At 37.1% G+C, this 14,793-nt stretch overlaps 1 pseudogene; it reads left to right on the top strand.

The window, feature by feature from the left end:
• Window positions 1-3,265: 3,265 nt before the first annotated feature.
• Window positions 3,266-14,793, top strand: part of LOC140622354 (small ribosomal subunit protein uS2-like) — a 42,274-nt pseudogene continuing 30,746 nt past the window's right edge.

Consider the following 14,793-nt stretch of genomic DNA (forward strand, 5'->3'; position numbering starts at 1 on the left):
TTTGTGTATGATGTGCAAATACGGATTTTTTTTTCACTTGGGCTGGTGCTCGATTGTCTTCAGCTAGTTTCTTAATTGCCTGGAAGTGAGTGAATGCCATAATAACAATCAAACCAGTTTTTTTTTCCCCCTTAAGATTTATTTATTTATTTATTTATTTATTTATTTATTTATTTGAGAGAAAGAGAGCCCACAGCGGGGAGGGGCAGAGGAAGAGGGAGAGAGTCTTAACTAGACTCTGTGCTCAGCATGAAGCCTGTTGCAGGGCTTGATCTTAGGACCCTGAGATCACGACCTGATCTGAAACCAACAGTCTACTCAACCTACTATGCCACGCAAGCACCCCAAACCAGTTTTTAAACTATTATACTAGAAATATTTTCCACATATTTAGTATTTTAAATCAGACAATTTTCTCTATCTGGAATGGCCTTCCTCCACTCATTGTATAGATAAATTCTTTATAAATTAAAAATCACACACTATATAAGTACATTCCTATTATAAAAATGGAAATAGTATGTGAGTACATATATAAAATATCTTTTCTCCTCTAATGTCAAAAAGTTCTGTTATGTTTGGGGGATTGATGTGCTGACTGATAGGCTAGGTTTTCCAGGTTTCTTGCCGCTGTGTGATCACATGGCATAGTTCTGCCAATGGGATATAAGCTTACTGGGAAAGACTTCTGGCAAAGCTGTTTTTTCCCCTGAGAAAGAGATAAATCTGGAACACATTTTCTTTTATCTTCTTCAGGACTAGAATTTGGAGGTAATGCCTGGAGTTAAAACAACAATCTTGTGACTGTGAATATGAGACACACACCTGAAAGATGGTGGGTCCAAGCTTAGAAAGAGCTTAGACCCTGGATTTATATAACCAAAATAAACTCCTTTTTTGTTTATATTCATATTCCTGTTCTAAGCAGCTACGTATTACATATTTCCAGCCTCCAATTCCAAACCCATCCCAGATATGGTATGTATTTTTTAAGACCCATCTATATTCATAGCACATTAAATTTTTATTCAAGTTTTTTCCCCAAAATGTATGTATTATTCTGAACCTTCTCTTTTGACTGAAGAATATGGTCTAGAGGCACCTGGGTGGCTCAGTCAGTTAAGCAGCTACTCTGATTTCAGCTCAGGTCACAATATCAGGGTCATGAGATGGAACGCCAATTCGGGTTCTGTGTGGAGTGTAGAACCTGCTTAAGATTCTCTTTCTCTCCTTCTCCATCTCTCTTTCTCCCACTTGCACTCTTTCTCTCCCTAAAAAGAAAGAAAAAAATCTTAAAAATATAAAATAGATTTTCTTTTTCTTTTCTTTTAAAAGTGACACTTGTTCTAGAAATAGAGAAAAACTTTAAGTAAAAAGCAGCAAATGTCCCTAAATTCCACTATTTTAAAATAACTAGTATTATTATTGATACGCATTCTGTCTATCAGCTCTCTCTGAAAATACTGGGAGTCATTCTCCCACTACCACCTCCATGTACATGTGTATACACATTCACACACATACATACAGTCAAATAATAACAAATATAGATACAAATACACTTATACACAAATATGCACACAAATATACACAATCACACACATGCAAATATACACACCTACTCATGTGGGAAGGTGAGACAGAGAGAGAAACTTACAAAACCTATTAAAAAGTGTTCAATTCTGGGAGCACCTAGGTGGCTCAGTTGGTTAAACAGGTGTCTTCAGCTCAGATCATGATCCCAGAGTCCTGGGATTGAGCTCTGCATAGGGCTCCCTGCTCAGTGGGGAGCCTGCTTCTCCCAGTCCCTCTGCTATTCCCGCTGCTTGTGCTCTCTGGCATTCTCTGTCAAATAAATTAATAAAATCTTTAAATAAATAAATAAAATGTAGAACTGAGTAGTTGATTTAAATTTATGAATTTAAGTAGAAATTTTACTCTTTATATATAGTATTAGAACATTTAGTGGACCGTAAGTTTCATCATATTTTTAAGTTTAACTAATTTAGTTCATAAGAATGATTTAATTACTTGGGAAGGTTTGGCATTTAGACAATTGAAGGACTTAAAAGAAAGTCAATATATTAAATTTCTAAACCCTGTTTAAAACATTTAAAAGAGTTTAATTAACTACATTTGAGAATGTAACCAAGTATTAACTGAAGGCCATTAAAAGTGACAGTTCAAATCTGCTAGACTTATAATGAAATGAGATTTGTAAGCTGAAGTTAAATGCTTAAGGATGAAATTAGAACCTGTAAATTAATAAATTGATTACTCAATTTAAAAACCAAAGTGACTTCTAAATTGCCTTTTCTGTGACCATAAAAATATCCTCACATTCATGAAGTGAAACTTAAAGAATTGTCAACTTTGGATAAATATTTCTTCACCATTCAGACATATTGTGTCTCCTATCTTCTAAATTTAAGACAAAATATTATGAAAACCATTAAATATTTGTAGTCATTATGTTTTCATCGTTCTTTAAGACTATGTGTTAATTTTAGCATTGAAAATTTTCCTAGTACAAAAAATAACAGGATTAACTCTGGGATATAGGGTGTCCAACCATCCCAGGGTGCCTGGGAATGAGGGGTGTATTGGACCTCAAGACTAACTGTGCTAAGCCCAGTAACTTTGGTCACCCTAATGTAAAGCATTGGGGCATATGTGCTAAGACTGTAGATTCTAACACCTACATTTGAGAATTGGCTCTTCAGCTTATTTTCTCTTTATCACGAGCAAATGGCTTTTTTTCCTCATCACTAAAATGGTGATAAAACACCTTTTCCGTACTACCCAGGGGAAGGAAACATAGGGCTTTGTTCTATATTCCCATTATAACTCAATGAGAAACTTTTACAATATCTAGAGCCTCGACATCCTGCAAAGGGAGGAGGACGTCCTCAAATTCCTTGCAGCAGGAACCCACTTTAGGTGGCACCAATCTTGACTTCCAAATAGATCAGTCCATCTACAAAAGGAAAAGTGATGGCATCTACATCATAAGTCTGAAGAGAACCTGTTAGAAGCTTCTGCAGGCAGCTCAGGCCATTGTCACCATTGAAAACTCCAATGATGAACATCATATCTTCCAGGAGTACTGGCTCATGGGCTACGCTGAAGTTGGTTGCTGCCATTGGAACCTCTCCTATTACCAGTTGCTTCACTCTTGAAACCTCCACTAACCAGATCCAGGCAGCCTTCCCAGTGTCTTTAGGAGGTTACTGATCCCAGGGCTGACCACCAGCCTCTCACGGAGATGTCTTATGTTAATCCACCTACCATCATCACTCTGTGTAACGCAGTCTCTCCTCTGCACTGTGTGGGCATTGCCATCCCATGCAACAGCAAGGGAGATCACTCAGTGGGCTGGAGGTGGTGGATGCTGGCCTGGGAAGTTCTGCACATGCCTGGCACCATCTCCTATGAACATTCATGGGAGGCCTCCCTGATCTCTCCTTCTGCAGAGAGCCTGAAGAGGCTGAAAAGGAGGAGCAGGCCACGGTTGAAATGGCCATGACCAAGGAGGAATTTCAGGGTGAATGGACTGTTTCAGCTCCTGAGTTCACTGCTATACAACCTGGGGTTGCAGGCTGCCCAAAGGCATGAAGGTGTCCTCTGTGCCTATTCAGCAGTTCCTTACAAAGATGGGAGTGGTTAGCCGGCCACTGAAGACTGGTCTGCAGCTCCCACTGCTCAGGCCACTGAAAAGGTAGGAACAACTCCTGAGTGGTCTTAAGATGCTCTTCAGCAAAGGCAAAAAAATGGAAATGAGGTTGATGGAAAATAAACAGTTTCAAGAAACAAACGGTGAATATCTATCTACAAGGATTATTGTGAAAAATGAGTTACCATATGAAAGCATCTATATTAATTATCTGCAATAATACTTAGAGTGTGGTAAGCACTAAATATATACTAACTGCTATTGGGAGCTCCCCACAGGAACTTCAATTATTGGACAAGTCCTGTTTGTTCTTCATTTTATTTTGTTCTCTAAAATTGTTTTAATTTCTTTGCCTTCCTCCTCTGCATTCATTGTGATATCCTCACATCTTTCTTTCATGTCAACTAGCAGATAATGGCAGTTGCCTGTCTGATAAAAGTTTCCCTCTTCTTCCTCACGAACAGAACTCTATTTTAGTTTTGGTGGCAATAGATATAGCTTAATTAGTTGATTTACAGGGCTTTCTTGAAGCAGGTTGGATGGATGACATACAACACAGTTCTGGCCAAGGTGATACTGCGTAAGTCTACCACGTGGGATATTTAGGAAAGGTCTCTGAAAGCCGTCTAAGCTGGTGCATGTCTTATGTCTTTTGTCTTTTTTCCTTCTTATTTCCTCCTAGATGATAGATGTAAGGTGGAAGGAGAAGAGCTATCTTGAGATAAGAGCTATACCTTAGAGATGCTAGAGCAGAAAGCTAACTGGATCTTTGATAGCTTCTTTGAAGAATCAAAAAAATTACACCATTGTTTGTTTAAACATTTCTTAAGTTTCCTGTTACACACAATTGAAAACAATTCCAATTATTACAAACCATTCATTTAATTTTCAGCAATGTAAAAAGTGTGGAGTACTTCAATAGTTTTCGTGTCATTTTGAGATAGAGCCATGCTAATCTCATCTTTGAGATTCGCTCCAATTTTGATGTATGTGCTACTGAAAAGACCAGGATAGTGCTTCTTCTTTGATGGTGAAAAAAAGTTTAAGAGGAAAGTCAAGTCATCAAGGTCGCAAGCAAATCTTGTCATCCTTAATGATAATTACATGAGTCAGTGCGGAGAGCCAAGGAAGGGGAGAGAGAAACTAGCAATGGGCTGTTCTCTGTAGAGAAATAAGCATTATATTTTGTCCCTTTCTGCCAGGCATTCAAATTACCATTTCAATTTTTTGAGAATGAGAAGTTTCTAAGAATTATTTTCTGCCTTCCATAGTTTTCCACTGACCACTGTTTTATAATATGTATATTGAAATAATAAATTTGATAACAGGTAATAAAAGCAAGAAAGCATAAAATAGGTTCAATTCCAGAAAAAAGACCATGGCTTGGGATTGTGAACAAAGCTGTACCTGTTGTTATTACTGAATTAGAGTTGCCTCATAACTCTACCCAGCTGTTAATTAAGCACTTAGGCAGCCACAGTCATTAACTCTTTCAGGTCCCCAGGACACTACTTAGTTATTGCTTCAATTTACTGTACTAAGCTTACTAATAGGCAATGCCTTAAAACATTGAGAATATCTGACTCATAATATTTTTCATCTTCTTGATGATTAGTTGGAAAAAGCAATTCTAATTTAGTTCCTCCTTCATTTTAATTTGGGTTAGCAGATGTTCTATGTGTGCTACAGTCAACTATTTAATTTACATTATAGAAGAGCCTATAATAGCAATTTATCAGGGTTTGTGTGTGTGTGTGTGTGTGTGTGTGTATGTGTTGTTATAGTGTGGTTTTAATTTCCTCCAAAATGTTGGTATAAAAATAGGATATATTTTATTTTCTTAATTCACATAGAATATCCCAAGAGCAAAATTGGGTTCATAAAACTCAAGCAATATTTTAAAATTAGTTTTGTTTGAAGAGGGAATGAGACAAATAGAGGAAAAAAGTAAAGCAAAGAAAAGAAAGAAAGTGAAGAGAACAGTGAAGCTCTAGCCTGCCAAGGATGTGGATCCATTTTAAGAACAGCTTTGTGATGGGTGGGGGAAGTAGTTCACATGGAAAACATTCCTAGCTGTGGTATGATGTTAACTTTCGAAAACTTACCTTACCGGTATTTTTTTCATGGGTAGTGTATATTTTGGAGGACATTTGCATAAGCCACCATCTGAACAAATCGAAGGGAATGTACATATCAATATTTTAGTTTGGTAATTATAGGTTTTCCCAAGTCTTATTTAGAGGTAGTCAAACAGTAACTGCTTGTTGTTTTAAGCTTCTAAGTTTTGGGGTAATTTTTTATGTGGTAATAGAGAACATCTACAATCTATTATCATAAGATTGTCTTGATGACTAAATGAGAGCAAGTGAATAATACAGATTATCATTTTTAGGTTGGTCTATCAGAACTGATCAGAAGTTACTCCTTTCATATAGTTTGTACCTATTCTCTTGACAAGCTGAACTTTTTGATGTTCTGATAACTTTCTGTTCTTGTTTTAAATTTCTCCAAATTCTCTCACCACTCTTAAATTAGAGATTACAGACATTTCTACTTTCATTTCATACTGGTAATATATGATTGGCAAAAATAGCGAATTCCTAGATCTTATAATAAAAATAAAATACATTGAAAAAGTATTCAACTATTCATTTGTATATAGGTGAATAAAAAAAATTAGCGTCTGCCTGGCATGCTGAAAAGCCACTTTAGCAAAGCCTACATATTCTCTGTAGGGGGTTGATTAAAGAGTGGTCACTCTATGATCTCCTATATATTGGATTATTTCTCAAAGATCACTGGGCCTTATCTATAGCAACTTCATCTTTATATCCACTGGTGGATAATCTTTACAAGATAGTATTTCAATCACTTAAGGCCTAGATCTCAAACTCAATTCCTCTAGGGACCGAGCAGGTCAGGAAAATGAATGAGGTGAGCTGAATGGGGAGCATAGGTCCTCTGGGAATTGCAAATACTCAGCTCAACTAGTGTTCTTCTGCAGGAATTTGAATTCTGTGTTGCCAGATTCTTCTGGTTTCAAGGGAAGATGGAAATCTGGGTTTGAATTTATGTGTTTTTGAAAAATTTTTAGAGAAAACTCTCCGTATTTTAAAATATTGTTTCATTTGTTTTAAAAATCTGCAGATTGGATAAGATATATCTCTGAAGTATAGTCATTTCCCAGATACAAAGAGCTGAGAGAGAAGCTGAGTGTATAGACTGCAGTTACTATTTTGTGGACAAAACCTGTATGTACTGGAAGAAAGTTTCAGAAGCTTGTTTTCCAGGTGTTGGATAAATAATGCATGGTTTCTAAAAGGAGGCCATCTCTGACACTGCATCATCAGACAAATATAGTGTTTAAAGTCTTCTCATCAAATGTTCTCATTCATACAGCCAAACTAGTTTAAATTTCAAAGAAAAACATTTCCCCCATGCCTATAATCACTTTCCTGTGGATTCACAGTGGCCTGTGTTACAACACTGCTGTTTAACCAGCTGCAAAAACAATAAATGGAAGCCAATATAGAAAAGGTCATCTGTCAGTTGGTTAGCACTGATACATCATCATAAGGGCCAGGATTCTATCACCATCACCTCAAGTATGCCAGCAACCTGCAGGGTACTAAATAAACGTGCTCTGCTTTTGACCTTTACTCTTTTCACTTTCACAATGTTTGTTACTTTATTCAGCATGACTACTCATGTAAAATGCGAATCTTTTGTCATAATCTTAAGAATATTATTAATGCATAATTATATGGCAGGAGCTACATTTTGAATTGCTGGGAAATGAGAAAAGATGATATCTTTAGCCTCTTCCAGGTAGGATCACATTCTGCTATTTCTACCATATGTATTGTTCTTATAGCTGTTCTCTTGAACTTATTGATTTCTGGCTACTGAAAAGAATAATATAGACTACTTTGTGTTTCTGAGAGGTCTGTTAGGTAAGATTTATTGCATCTTAAAGTTTGAACTGAAACTATACTTTCCCAATTTCCCAATTGCAGAGAGAATGGCTCCATTAATGGTAGACATTACTCATTGGATAAAGTTTATTTTAAAAATTTACTAAGTGGTCATACTTTTCCAGGCTGCTATTGATGATAAAATATTGAGCAAGACCCTAAATTAGTGAAGTCAATCCAAGTGGGAGACAATTGATCATTAACAATATTTACTTTATAGATAAGAAAAATCAGTAGTTTTTTCTGCTTTACATATAGTAGACAAGGACATTTTTCATTAGCCTATTGGTAAAAATGAACACGTTCAATATTAGCAATTCTTTAAAGAATGAGGATATTTTGTAAAAAGGAAGATTAAGCAATTTCTATACAGATTTTGATCCTCTTTATATTATGTATTTAATAAGATTGAATACCTGAAAATGAATGGTGAGTCCATTGTTGTATTTCTTTTGTCTTTGAAAGAGAAATATAAAGTAAGTGTGAACTAGCTTTTCCCAATCCAATCCTCCTGCATATGACACCTATAAACTCTGAGCAAAAATAAACAACTACCTAGAGGCATTGGAGACCAAAAGCAGTTAGAAATTGGGTCGTCAACAGTCGGAAAAGGAAAATTGCACTGGGTGAGTTTCTCCATTTTTCAAAGACTTTTAGCTTGAGGAAAAGCCCTAGTCAGTGTGGCTAGAACCTCTTGCATTGAAATCCACAATTTTATTGGCTTGGGGAACCAGAGGATAGAGTTTGGAGGGACCACAACAGCAGGAAAATAAAAGGAAACATCCCAACAAGGAGAGAACCTGGGAGGGAACCTCACATTCTGCATATGAGCTCTGTCCCAATTTTTTGGTGGGCCTAAACCATGCATACACGGGGAAGGCTCTAAGCAGCCTAGGTAAGGCTAAAAAAACTGAATGATTTCAGATATACACACATTATGGGGGAGACAAAGTTTGAAGTTTGGTTCCACCCAAGTAAGCTGCCTGCTAAAACAACAACAAAAATCAGTACTTTTCAGAGAAATGGGACCAGAATGGAGTGATATGTCCTTGTCCTAAGTGCAGTAGAGTCAGGGCAGTGATAGTTTGCCATTTTCAGTCTTTTTAGTAGGAAACAAACTCTGCTAGAAAAGATAAAGAAGATTGGAAAGCAGGTAGATAACCTAGAGTGTCTAAAACTTTACAAAATTGATAGAGACAAGTTGGAGCAACAGAAGCAATTCAGTTCTGTTGGATTGGACTAAGAAACTTTTTAATTATTTTAAAATTTTTATTTATCTCATTTTTTAAAGATTTATGTATTCATTTTAGAAAGAGAGAGAGCAAGAGAAAAAGAGAGAGCATGTGCACACTCACATTGAGTAGGGGGGAGGGCAGAGGGAGAAGAAGAGGGAGAGAATCCCAAGCAGACTCTCCACTGAGTGGAGCCCCACACCAGGCTCAATCTCATGTCTCTGAGATCATGACCTGAGCCTAATTCAAAAGTTGATTGTTTAACCAAATGAGCCACCCAGGTGTGCCAGAAAAAAAAATTTTTAAACAGAAGAAAAGCATACAGATTTATTTAAGTTTTATGTGACATAGAAGCCTTCATAAGAAAATAAACACCCAAAGAAGTAGTTGGACCTTTGTACTTTTGTGCTAGGTTTGTTATGGCAGCCTGAGCAACTAATACAATTCATCGGCATAATTAACTCTCTTCTCTTCACTATTGTAACTGATATCTAAGTCCAGGACTTTCCCACATTTTTCAATATGCAGATTCCCTGCAGATCATCGTGGAGACATGATAATGTCCAGAACATGCGCTTCTGAATTTCAGGGTTTTGACTATGTTATGTATTTGGTTAAACTCATATGCTTTGTTGCATTCCTTAACTGAATTCTATTTTGAAGGAAGATAAATAGCTCTCCTAAAAGTCAGCATGAGGCTTTTAACAGATTGATGGTCAACATCTTGCTGTGAGTCCTTCATGAAGCATGGAATGAGTCACACCGACCTCCTCTAGCCTTGAAAATTCTATGATCTATTCCAAAACTCTGATAATTTCTCTAATCTTTTGACAGCACTTTCTGGCATGTGACAGGCAGTTATTTTGCACCTGTATTAGTGACAATAAGAAAGACAGCTTTATCTATATGTGGTCATTCCTCAGTGGCTATTACTTACTTTATATAATTTATATTTTCTATAGCTCTATCTCTGTGCTTTTGGATACACAATTTTTTAATATATATTTTTAAGATTTTATTTATTTATTCATGAGAGACACACACACACACACACACACACACAGAGAGAGGCAGAGACACAGGCAGAGGGAGAAGCAGGATCCATGAAGGGAGCCGGACGTGGGACTCAATCCCAGGACTCCAGGATCACACCCTGGGCTGAAGGCAGAGGCGCTAAACCGCTGAGCCACCTGGGCTGCCCAGGATACACAATTTTTGAAGACAATTTAAGAGCATTAGGACTCCAAACTTAGGTTAAAATTGAGCCTTGAATACAGTTATCAGTCCCATTTTTTATTCAGCTAGGCATTGACAACATATTTCTTAACCCCTCTGGTCGTACAAAAATCTTTGCTAATTTCATATAAAAGTATCATCACTTGTTAGCAAATAAAAGATATATCTCAATTTTTAGATATGAATAAAAATAGTATCTGAGAACAAAGAAATATGAAAAATCAAAGAAAAATAATAATTCAAAACTAAACACAAATATAGATATTTCTGCCTTCTGAGGGGATATGAAGGTGAAGATCATGTTGGGGAGAAAGGAATTTTCCACTGTTCAAGGTTCTTTCAACTAGTGGCAGCTGGCTGGCTCTGTTGGTAGAGCATGCAACTCTTGATCTCGGGGTTATGAGTTCGAGCCCTATGTTGGGTGTGGAGATTATTTAAAAATAATTTTTTTTTTAAATATTCTTCTAACTGGACTAAGAATTAAATTAACTCGAGGCAGATTAACAGGAGAAAATCAAATTTAATTTTCTACATGAGGGGAATCCACACAGACATGAAATTCCAAAACCAGGCAAAATTAGGTATATATCTCATTCTGTACTAAGGAGAAAGAGGTAGGAGTCTGGGACTTCAAAGGGAAAAAATACAATTAAGATGAAAAAGTCTAAATGGTAAACAAATGTTTGCTGAGTCATGCAGATATAATGGGATATAGGAATTTTAACAAACACACTTTGCTAAACTTCTCTACAATCCCTAATTCATATTATAATATAATTATCTATGGTGATGGTTCTCGTCTTGGAGCAAGTCTTCTATTCTTTCCAGGCAGTTGGAAGAGATATCAGAGTTTCTTCTTGAGCCTTCTGGGCCTTGATTATTTTCAAATAATTGACATCCAAGGTAGCCTGTTTTGGGGCAACCTGTCCTTGGCTCCTACAATAGCATAACTCCTATTAGCAGTTGAGCAATGTATCTTTACTTCTCTCTTTCTCCAGATGCTAGTGAGAAAGGAAGAAGGGAAAAGACTGAAATTGCAAAGCCTCTGTCCATTATTCTCTGCAGATAAAGAGTGGGACCTGGAGTCAATGCCCACAGTTGTTAAAGCATTTAGGAGTGGAAATGTCTCATGTGCCAGAGCCTAGTTAGTGGTTGGGAAACAAAATTGTTCTGCATAATAATACAAGGGAAATTGAATTTACTAGGGAAATCTAGAGAAGGAAGGTGTCTAAAGAGGAGAAATAGGAAGTGTGAAAAGGGAATATAAAAATATGACAGGAGGCCATAGCCTTTGGAGATGGAGGTCATCAGTGCAGAATTTCAGTCATTGGTGTGGCCCACAGAATTTAACAAGGACATCTAAAATTCAACTTTAAGTTTTTTGCCAGGTGCCACTATCTTGCAGTCTCATCCTTCATACACAGCATTCCGGAATCTGTAAAGCTGCTGCATGTGTGTTAGGATAAATAAAATGTGGTTTTTCTCTGCTTGTAAAGGAGAAGAAAATTATTCCCTTCTCCTTCTTCCTTGAAAGGGTCTCTTTAAAACAAAGGAGTCCTTGATTCCCTACTGTAACATTTGGGAAGATAGATAAATCTCTCCAAGGCTAGATAAACCTCATCTCCTATTTCCCTATGCAAAGATGTTTCCCAAATCTGGGCTTCATACCCCCTTGAAAGTTCCACACAAATTCTGAAGTTAACCTAGCAGACTATCTTGAGTAACTATTTGTCTCTGAAGTAGATAAGAGGAGTTTAATTATGCTTTCTTCTGCTTTATTCAATTAATTATGTGAAATTTTATTATAACTTCATACTCATAGGCTACCTATGTGCATGTACTACTCTATTGGCTTACTGAGTAGTAAATTAGATCCTTGGACTCAATTCCAATATGTGTATTTGGCAGTGAGAGCATGTCCCAACACCAAGCAATTCTCAGACACCAGCAAGATGTCCAAGAGTTTAACTCAATTCTGGAACTATTGTCCTGGAGGAGATAATTTCAGATTCCACAGACTATAGGTTCAGTTCTACAAGACTGCTTGCTACCTATCCACTCCCCCTACTTAAGACACTAGCCAGTCCTAAGTCCAGACTGTTACCCATGCTTCTAAACAACTAGCTATAAATCAGATTCCCATGACCTCCTACTTGGGTTTAATTTCCTATAGATGGAAGAAATGCTAAGGTAAGGTATGGGGAAAGGGGTTGGAGTTTCTATGCTTTCTCTAAGCTTGTCACTCTCTCCAATCTCCACATGTTCACCAACCTGGAAACTCTCTAAACCCCATCCTTTTGAGTTTTAATGGAGGCTTTATGAAACATTTATGATTAATTGAATTATTGGCCATTGGTGATTGATTCAACCTCCAGCACCTACTCCCTTTCCCTACCCTACAGGAGGTAGTTGGGGTGGGATTGAAAGTTCCAAATCTATAATCACATCATTGGCTCCATTGGCCACCAGACTTCATCCTTAAGTGCTCTCAAAAGTCATCTCATTAACATAACAAAGACACCTATATCACTCTCCACACTTAGGAAATTCCAAGGGTTTAGGGAGATGTGTGAGCCAGGAACAGTGGACAAAGACCAAATATATATGAGAAATATATTTTGGTCATATATATTTCTTAGGAATCACAGTATCACAAGTACTAAATCAATTTTCTTTCTTTTCTGCATTGATGTGGAGGTGTCTCTTTTGTTCATAGGACTTTTATTTGCCTAACACATGTCTTTTATGCTTTAGAAAGAAATTAAGAAAAAGGAGATGTGACTTCTATTGGGGACCATGCTCTAAAGAAGAGATATAGCATCTGTACACAAATAATTTATCAAAAGCAAAAGTTTGGAGCCAGAGAAGACAAGGAGAAATGTAGTACCTCCTTCTCCATACCCACTCCCACCTCAATACAGAGTATCTTCTTACCTTAGTTGACATCTGGGACAAACACATAAAGTAATTGGGATTATCCTGCATGGAATGTTTTGATGTAATTTTTTAAAAAGATTTTATTTATTTATTCATGAGAGGCAGAGAGAGAGACAGAGACAGAGACAGAGACACAGGCAGAGGGAGAAGCAGGCTCCATGCAGGGAGCCTGATGTGGGACTCCACCCGGGTCTCCTGGATCACGCCCTGGGCTAAAGGTGGCGCTAAACGGCTAAACCACCAGGGCTGCCCTGATGTAATTTTTTTTAAGTAATCTCTACACCCAATGTGGGGCTCAAACTCATGACCCCAAGATCAAGAGTTAGTTGTATGCTCCACTGACTGAGCCAGCAGGCACCCCTCTAATCTTTTTTAAGAAGGAACATTTGTGTAACATCTTCCATGTTATGGGACATTTTTTAAAACATCAACTTGATGATTGTATGATAACATTGAATGGATACATAAAAATTTATTTAATAAATTTACCCTTTTTTGTTATAGATAATATTTAGATGAGTAGCTCTGTTTTTTTGTTTAGTTTGTATTTTCCTTATATTTTTATTTAGATATAATTTCCAACTTCCAGATATTTGCTGGAATAGTACAGAGAGCACCTATATACACTATTCCTAAATTCACCTACCATTAACATCTTGTCTCACTTGCTCTATCATTTGCTTTTTGTTGGGGGAAAATTTTTCTCTACCAACTTAGGTCAGATTGGGGGTATGGTGACCTGTGAATTAACTGACAATTGCCAGTTTTACAGGGGAAAAGATTTACTTACATACATGTGGGAGCAGTCACAATAGTTTATCTAGCAGCTTAGTATGGGGAAAAGGGTGTGGGTAGTTAGGAGCTTCAGTGGGAATGTATGCAAGATTCTACTGGGCTTTTTCATCCTGATATTAATAGGCCATCTCCTTCCTGGCTGGAAACTCCCCTTGAGGGCAATTTTCGGCAGCTGAATTCTCAACTACTGGTGCTAAGAGTTTGTTTACTCACAAACAGGAAAATTCCCCAAAGGGGAGTTAATGTTAGCTGTACATTCCAGGTGCTCTGTTTTAGTTAGATAAGGAAATTTCAGAAAAGGTTTGTGCACCTTTTATAGCTCAAATGTTTCTCATTTTAAATGATCTTTATGACTTTCTGGTGAGTTATTAGTATTTTCATCTTTCCTGCTCCATGTGTATGTATCTGCAGCATGCACACACATATATGTGTAAGTATATACATATATATATTTACATTTATAGAAAGGAAGCAAAATATACCACCCCAAAATATGCCTCTTTGGTATATTCAGTGTTTTAAGCTGGTTATTTATTTTTTTTAAGATTTTCTTTTTATATTTGATTGAGAGAGAGAGCATGCAAGCAGAGAGAGGGGCAAAGGGAGAGGGAGGCTCTCTGCTGAGCCTGGAGATCCAGCTGGGGCTAAATCCTACAATTTGAGATCGTGACCCAAGCCAAATGAAGAGTCATATGCTTAACTGACTAAGCGACCCTGGTGCCCCTAAGCTGGTTATTTTTAAGAAACTGCAGACACAAGAAATTCTGAAAACCCAGTGGAAGTGACTGTTTTTATGAGACATGTACATTTATAAGAAAAATCTCTATTTGTAAGGGTGTCTCCCTGGCTGTACCAGGAAGAGGAGGAAACTATGTGGTTTCTTAATCTCCAGTAACTGTTACCAATGGAGAAGGCCTGGAGTTACATCTGCATTACCATCTTACTC

This window comes from Canis lupus, chromosome 31 (assembly GCF_048164855.1).
Source record: "Canis lupus baileyi chromosome 31, mCanLup2.hap1, whole genome shotgun sequence".
Lineage (NCBI taxonomy): Eukaryota > Metazoa > Chordata > Mammalia > Carnivora > Canidae > Canis > Canis lupus.